Consider the following 8,433-nt stretch of genomic DNA (forward strand, 5'->3'; position numbering starts at 1 on the left):
CCTCAGATCGAGCACCGCCGGGTCACGTAAACCCGACCAATTCAATATTAAAATCAAATTCAGTCCTGTGGCCCGTTTTTCTATTTCGTATTTTTGATCTGTGCCTAAAATTGAAATATGAAAAACCAGACGTTTTTCCGTTTTTTGTGTTACCAACTGCATTTATTCTATCGCAGGTTTTCTCCGATATTGCGTTTCTTTTGGTAATGTTTAAATTTCTTTGCTGTAGTTCATGAATGTGTTTATTTGCCTCTTCCACTAATATCTCTAACTCCAACTCGTTCAATTTCATTTTTCGCTTGTGACTTGTGACTGTGCATTCCATCCACTCTCTATGGCGCAGAGTTTGCGCTCGCAAACCGTAAGACACGCAACACCTCATTTAAATACTGCTGTTTGCACCTGTTATCAATTGCGCACGCAATCTTAGTTGATCACCCGCAAACCACGCATCAACAGCACGCGCAAACTTTTTCAGTGCACACGCAATTTAGTACTCTTTATTTAGGATCTTAGTAAATCGGGCCCCTAGTCTCTCCAGTGTGTCCTGGGTGTTCCCCGAGGTCTCGTCCCGGTGAGACATACCTGGAACACCTCCCTAGGGAGGCATCCAGGAGGCATCCGGTACAGATGCCCAAGCCACCTCAGCTGACTCCTCTCAATGTGAAGGAGCAGCGGCTCGACTCCAAGCTCCTCCCGAATGGCCGAACTCCTCACCCTATCTCTAAGGGAGCGTCCAGCCACCCTGCGGAGGAAACTCATCTCGGCCGCTTGTATCCGCGATCTTATCTTTTCGGTCACTACCCAAAGTTCATGACCATAGATGAGGGTAGGTGCGTAGATTGACCGGTAAATCGAGAGCTTCGCCTTTTCGACTCAGCTCTTTCTTCACCACGACGGTCCGGTACACCGACCGCATAACTGCGGACACTGCACCGATCCGTCGGTCAATCTCACGCTCCATCTTTCCCTCACTCGTGAACAAGACCCTGAGATACTTGAACTCCTCCACCTGAGGCAGGACTTCTCCCCCCACCCGGAGAAGGCACGCCACCCTTTCCCGATGGAGAACCATGACCTCGGTTTTGGAGGTGCTGATTCTCATCCCAGCCGCGTCGCACTCGGCCTCAAACCGCCCCAGCACATGCTGAAGGTCCCGGTCCGAGGAAGCCAACAGGACAACATCATCCGCAAAAAGCAGAGACGAAATCCTGTGTTTCCCAAACCGGAACCCCTCCGGCTCCTGGCTGCGCCTAGAAATCCTGTCCATAAAAATTATGAACAGGACCGGTGACAAAGGGCAGCCCTGCTGGAGTCCAATGTGCACCGGGAACAAGTCTGACTTACTGCCGGCAATGCGAACCAAACTCCTGCTTCGATCATATAGAGACAGGACCCCATACTCACCGAGCGCCCCCCCACAGAATTGCCCGAGGGACACGGTCAAATGCCTTCTCCAGATCCACAAAACACATGAAGACTGGTTGGGCAAATTCCCATGAACCCTCAAGCACCCTGCGGAGGGTATAGAGCTGGTCCAGTGTCCACGGCCGGGACGAAAACTGCATTGTTCGTCCTGAATCCGAGGTTCAACTATCGGCCATATTCTCCTCTCCAGTACCCTGGCGTAGACTTTCCCGGGGAGGCTGAGAAGTGTGATCCCCCTATAGTTGGAACACACTCTCCGGTCCCCCTTTTTAAACAGAGGGACCGCCACCCCGGTTTGCCACCCCAGCGGCACTATCCCCTTCCTCCATGCAATGTCGCAGAGGCGTGTCAACCAAGACAGCCCTACGACATCCAGAGACTTGAGGTACTCAGGGCGGATCTTATCCACCCCCCGTGCCCTGCCACCGAGGAGCTAACAAACCACCTCAGTGACCTCGGCCCGGTGATGGATGAGCACATCCCCGAGTCCACACTCTCTGCTTCCTCAATGGAAGGCATATCAGTTGGATTGAAGAGATCCTCGAAGTATTCCTTCCACTGTCCGACGATGTCCCTAGTTGAGGTCAACAGCTCCCCACCTGCACCGTAAACAGTGCTAGCCGAGTACTGCTTCCCCCTTCTGAGGCGCCGAACAAAAGGACAGAACAAAAAGGGATAAATTAACAAATGAAACCCTTAATTGCTTTCTATCGTTAATGCCAAAATCACTTTGAAGTGTTGTGAGATGGAAACACAAAGTCATCGCAAAGTAGCAAGAGCTTTACTGTCACAACTTTTTTTCAGAATGTGACAATATTGATTAAGGTGAGAAAAGTTTGACATGTATTCTCAGTTCTTTTTTTAACGGCATATCACAACGGTGATTTTTTTTCCGGTCATGAAAAAATACATTGATCTAATTAGCTTTTTTAGAGACCTTAAAAACACCAAAAAACAAAGAAGTGCATGCTTTGAAATGTATTCATGTCAATGACCTGTTCATTGGGCTTCCATCCAAAAGGCCCATGTAGTGACTCCCTTTGGTCTGCTCTTGTCTATATGGCATTGTTTTCTTCTCTTTATCCTTGAGCACAAAGATAGCTTGTGAAATTCCTGCTGGCTGCCTTTCAGGGCTTGGTGATTCAGAGGATAACTTGAGGACAGCTTGTGACGCAGCAACCCGTGATAAGCCAATGAACAACTAACAATATCCTACTGTATATGCACTATATGTATTTGAACTTTCATCTTCTTCACGTATCCCTAAGTCTATTCCAGGCTCTGGGTTGAGAACACTTGTCCATCCATTTAGGGTCTCATTCTCAGCTGTCCAGAGTCCTTGAGTCTTTGACTTTTACAATCACATGAGCAAGCAGAGGAAGGTGTGAGCCACCTTGCCCCACTTAAGTTTGTAACTGGAGCCAGGAAAGCTATTGGTAGTATTTGTCTGTTGATGTTGTGTAAGGTCACTTCTAAGGGGTGTTAAATTCTGGGAAAGGCTCACAAGAATTGATTGTTCTCTATCCTTGTTTTCTGTTCACACATGTACACTGCGGAGCCCAGTAGGGACTTTCATTCTGAGTACTGCTTTGAAGGGCTAGGACATAATGAAAGTGCTAAAAGTTACTTATTGCAAATTAATCAAAAAATCATGTCTTACTTAATTGATTGAATTATATAAATCATATTTTCTTTCAGGCCAATATTCTGTACGAATCCACATTATCTGCCATCAGCCGGCTTCAACGACTCTGCTTCCGTCCTGTGATCTAAAGGGCTTTGGTGATGCTTTTTACTGGAGAAAGACAGACCTCAACAGAGAATTCAGAGGTGATTTATTGTGACTTTACTGTTTGTGATATTTGAGACATTTTTGTCTGTAAACGTATCAAAATGGACCGTCATTGAGTGAAAGCAAAAGACTGACTAACTAAATTACAGAATGTTCACTCGTCTGTGCCCATATTTGTTTATAAAAATACATTTGTGATGGTCAAGTGGTGTTTCTAGTTTTCCCCGTATGAACATAATAGAGCAAAAAATACAAAAAGGGGCAATTTTTGAGTTTCTTATTTGGATGCTGTGTTTATGAACAAATGGCCTTCTTGACAGACACTGTGGCTATTAATGTTGGCACTGGAATCCAATTGAAATCCAAATACCAAAACTATATCTTCAAATAATGATTATAAAGAAAACTTAAAATGAAAAATATTTTTTGTACTGATTTTAGATTTCCTTCCTGAGAGGCTTTAATGATGGAATTCTACCATCAGAACTGAAACACTGAATCAAAAAAAAGAAAACTGTCAAAGCAATATAAAAGCTTTCATTCCCATGATCACATGCATTGATTGCAACACTTGAATTCCAAATAAAAATAATCATCCACTAACATTTTTTTGTGATGAGTATTTAAAATCTAGTCCAGAATTTCTAAACTACTTAAACTGTTTTCTGTTGACCGGAAATGATGAGTTGCAACTCAGTTAATGTAAGAATAGCATTTGCAACAGGCTACCAAGCTGTAGGAATAGAGCAGTTTTCCTTCCAATGATTCAAAGCTTTGCCATCACAAGGAATAAATACACCATTGTGTGCACTTATTAGTGCAGGTGCCCATTGCATTACACTGTTGCCAAATCTAGACAAATCAGTGTGTATTACTAGTCTGTACTAATTTGACCTTAATGTGGACAACAGTATCTACTATATATGGTGATATGCTGTATAGTAATAATGACTGCTGGACAACTATGTAGTACATTCTGTATACTACACTGTCACCACCAGTGGCGGCTGGTGAAATTTTTTGGGGGGGCGCACTGGCGAGTGGGGATTACAACACAACTATAAACTCTACTTGAACATACATTTTTTTGTTATTTTTTATTACATATCACTACATATACATATACATATACAACATATACAACATATACATGTAGCATATTTTACATAAACATATTTTACATTTTTCAAGTAACAAAATAACATATTTGAACCATTTTTCAGATTTTTTCAGTTTTTATATAGAGATATTGACAGATATTGTCTGAAAAATGGTTCAAATATGTTATTTTGTTATTTGAAAATTTTTTAATTTGTTTTGTTGATGAGAAAATATGTTTCTCTATTTTTCTTATTTTTGTGACGGGGGATATATATTGTTTTTCGGCACTACCTTGTTCTCTATAGCTGATATAACATGAATTACTCCTATGTGGGATCAATAAAGTTCTTATTTTTGCCATCTCAGAAAATTAAATACATTATATTTGGTGCCTAACTGTTTCCCAAGTATATTAGTGCATGTGTGAATGAATAAATGAGACGTAAAACGTACATTTCTTTGTAGAAAGGCGCTTTATGAAAATAAGTCTATTTACTTGTATTAGTTTACAGCGCAGTCTTGCCACATCCAATATGGCGGCGTCGTTGATGTATCGCAGCAGCTCCATGGGGCGGATACGGATATGTGTCTATGGCTGTGACTCCGTTTCTATGCGAGTGACAGATGCAGTTGCGCGTCTACACTGTCAGGGCGTGACTTTGATTGACAGCTCATCAATCAGATTGGATAAAGAATGAAAGAAAACACGCTGATTGGCCACGGGTGCAGGGAGCTGCGCCCGGAGGAGAGGCTTTGAGTAACCAATTAGAGACCAGCATGAAGTCACATGGAAGAAAAGTTTAAGAACATGCAATACACACTCATTTGGCCGGCGCCCCTCGCCATTGAAACTTATGTATTCAGTCTGCACAAAAAACAACTCTGAATAAACCCAGTATGGGATGGGAAGGCTTGAAAAATTAAGTCAGACACATTTTATGAGAGCACAGATGTGATAATTACTTTTTATTACGTAATTTATGTGTACTGTGTCTATTTTTTTAATTTATTTTTTCCCTGTAATTTTAATGGGGGCGGCGCTCTAGCGCCCCCTATTGACAAGCCGCCACTGGTCACCACAGTACATCGTATGAGCATTTAAAAATGTCCTTTGTTTAGGTGGACTATGTGTTTACTCATTTGTATCCACCGTTAAAGGGGACCTATTATGGCATTTAATGTATATTTTAAACAGGCCTTGAATGTCTTAAAAACAATCAAAAGCTGGTTTTTTCTACATAAATCAGAAATTCAACCTCTTGGCCATGTCTTCATTTTTACCGCTTCTAACCTCCTTCTCTGTGAGTGATTCTGAGGGGCGGGGAGGCTATGATAATGAGGCACTGTGCTGATTGGCTGCCTGAATGACGTGTAGCAGGGGAGGGCTGCGTAAACTATTAAACCGTGTCCCATGCGATGCGAGCGTCAGCGACAAAATCAATTCCATTGCTTTATTTTCTATTGGACTGTCCTAACGGTTTCAGTGTGGACAGAGAGCGTCCGATGTCACGCAGCTCAACGTGATAGTCGGACACTCGCATGCAGTGATGACGTGTAAACGGATCTTAAAGCCTGAATTACGGTTCTGCGTTAAATCGACGCCTACCCTACGCCGTAGGCTCTGCGTTGGTGAAACGCGGAACCATAAATCAGCCTTTAGTTACCTGAAGGGGGGGACGGGTCACCTCGTCTTCACACTAATTCACACAGGAAGATTTAATTGAATTCTAAACAGGTACACCACAGTTATTTACTCCGATTCCTCATCATTTAATTTCTTATGTTACAAGACAAATGAATCATGTTAACTGTAAAGAAATCACAACACTGAATGTTCACAAATGGCAACTTTATTGTTGAAAAAAAAAATAACATAAGTTGTATATAAATAACATTTATGCACTATTGCTGGCTCAAGGAAGGGCCGTGCATGTCTTCTGAAGGTATCTGAACAGCTTCAGGTGCATTGCTTGGAAGATCTGAAACCACACAGAAAAAAATGTATTACTAATAGAGCTCTGGTGTTACCTAACACTCCGTTAGGGAACACTGGAGCACCGGAGCTAAGCTAAATACTTAGCCCAAGAAAAGATCATACTTGTAGACAAATATATCAAAAATTACATACATAAAAAATTAACGCCACTTACCGCTGACTCGTGTGCAGTTGCCGGGTCCGTACTGTTGGTACTGATCCTTTTATGAGGGTAAGTGTCGATGCAAAACCAAATTTTTACTGTCCCTCGTTGTTCAAACAGCCACACGATTCCCTGCTTCGGAACAATGGCGGAAGCTCCGGCCGGCGGAGTTAGTTGTGGGCTTGGTTTCAGCAGCGGAGGAGACCGAGGTGTGGTTTGCATTTTGCTTACGTAACGAAAATGCGCAAATCTGAACGGCTCGTAAAAGTCACATGACACTAGAAGGATCCTCCGGGTACAGACCCTGCAGAATTTGGTTGCTTTCCTCCTCCTCTGAGTTTGCGGGCTCAGGGGAGACCACTTTATATATGTTAAAGCAAGAAAAAACGTGTTTTTCATAATAGGTCCCCTTTAAGGACTTCCTACTTAACTAAGTGGGAATAAATATGTGAAACAGTAGATGTGCAGTCTGAATATGGTGATTTTATTTCTTCATAAAATAATTTCTAGGCAGGTTTTATTTTCCAGTTTTCTTCTATTCAGTTCAGTTTAACTATGATTTGTATCTGGGTTCGATTCCCGCCGGGGACGCGTGGGCTGAAGTGCGTGTTAGTTCCCCCATGACTTCAGCGCCCACACCCTGGGTGGGGTTGGCGAAAGGGCCTTTCTGTGTGGAGTTTGCATGTTCTCCCCGTGTTCCGTTGGGTAGCAATGTGGGCTACCCCTCACAAAAACATGCACCAGTCCTGGGCTATACATGCCCCCTCTGGCCAACCGGGGCGCCAGATGGGGTGAGGAGGATCCGGCCGGAATTTTTTTCCTCATTCACTGTGGTTCATTTTAACTTAATACACCTAGTGTGACAACAATTTATTTAAAAAAAAATCCTGACTGACTAATAACACCAAATGCTTTCTTCAAGATAGACTTATGAAGAGAGATTAAGGGGGGTGACCATAATTTAACCTCCCTCAATAGAATCGGTGCTTGCAGGTGGAAGCTGGGAGGAGGTGGAATTTTAAAAGCAGCAGCACCATCTACTGAAAATAGATCAGATTGTATCTGAAAGGTTAGTTTTTCAGCTCCTTTTATAGACCTATGAATGAGATGGAATTGGAATAAATCATTCAGAAGTGTAAAAGAGAGCACTCAAGATGTCTGCCTGAACAAGCTCCAAGGTAGCCTTTTTTATTTTTTTATTTTTTAAGTAGATTTAATTTACACCTCTATTAGTATGAATCAATAAAGTTTTAGCCAAGAAAAAAGTCAAGAAGCCAATTCAATTCAATTTATTCTACTGAACAAAAGACATGCTTAGGGACACCATCACTAGGAAAAAATCCTTTTTGAAAAAACATTCTTCCTCAAGTCCTTTCTGAAACAAAGAAAGAAAATGCCATATAAACATTGATTTATTAGTTTAGAGAAACAACTGTTACATTCATAGCTTCCATTTATGGGTGTGGAGGTACAAACCTTTGACCCCACATCGCGGCTCTTGGCACGTAGCTTGTTGACCTGAGACTCAGCGATGTCAGCTCTCTCTTCAGCTTCATCAAGCTCCTGCTTTAACTTGCGGAACTTGGTGAGATTACTGTTGGCCTGTTCTATATACATATAGATATTAAATATCCTAGATACATTACAGGTATGATGTATAAGGCCGCTCATTAAAACCATTTGTACTTACAGCCTCCTCTGCAGTCCTCTTGTAGGATTTCACCTTAAGTTGCAGCTTGTCCACCAAATCTTGAAGACGTGCTAGATTCTTTTGGTCTTCTTCGGTCTACATTGAACATAAAGAGAGAATGATAATGGAAACAGAAAAGGAGAAAGCCATCAATTAAAATACATTTAAAATACATACACATATGTCATTTTCAAAGCTAAAAGAGACTTTAGTCAACTCTGACAGTTAGCTGATAAGTAAGCTCCTTGATACGCCTCTCATACCTTCTAACTCCTTTGATAACA

The sequence above is a fragment of the Cololabis saira genome, chromosome 10, assembly GCF_033807715.1.
Source record: "Cololabis saira isolate AMF1-May2022 chromosome 10, fColSai1.1, whole genome shotgun sequence".
NCBI classification, from domain to species: domain Eukaryota; kingdom Metazoa; phylum Chordata; class Actinopteri; order Beloniformes; family Belonidae; genus Cololabis; species Cololabis saira.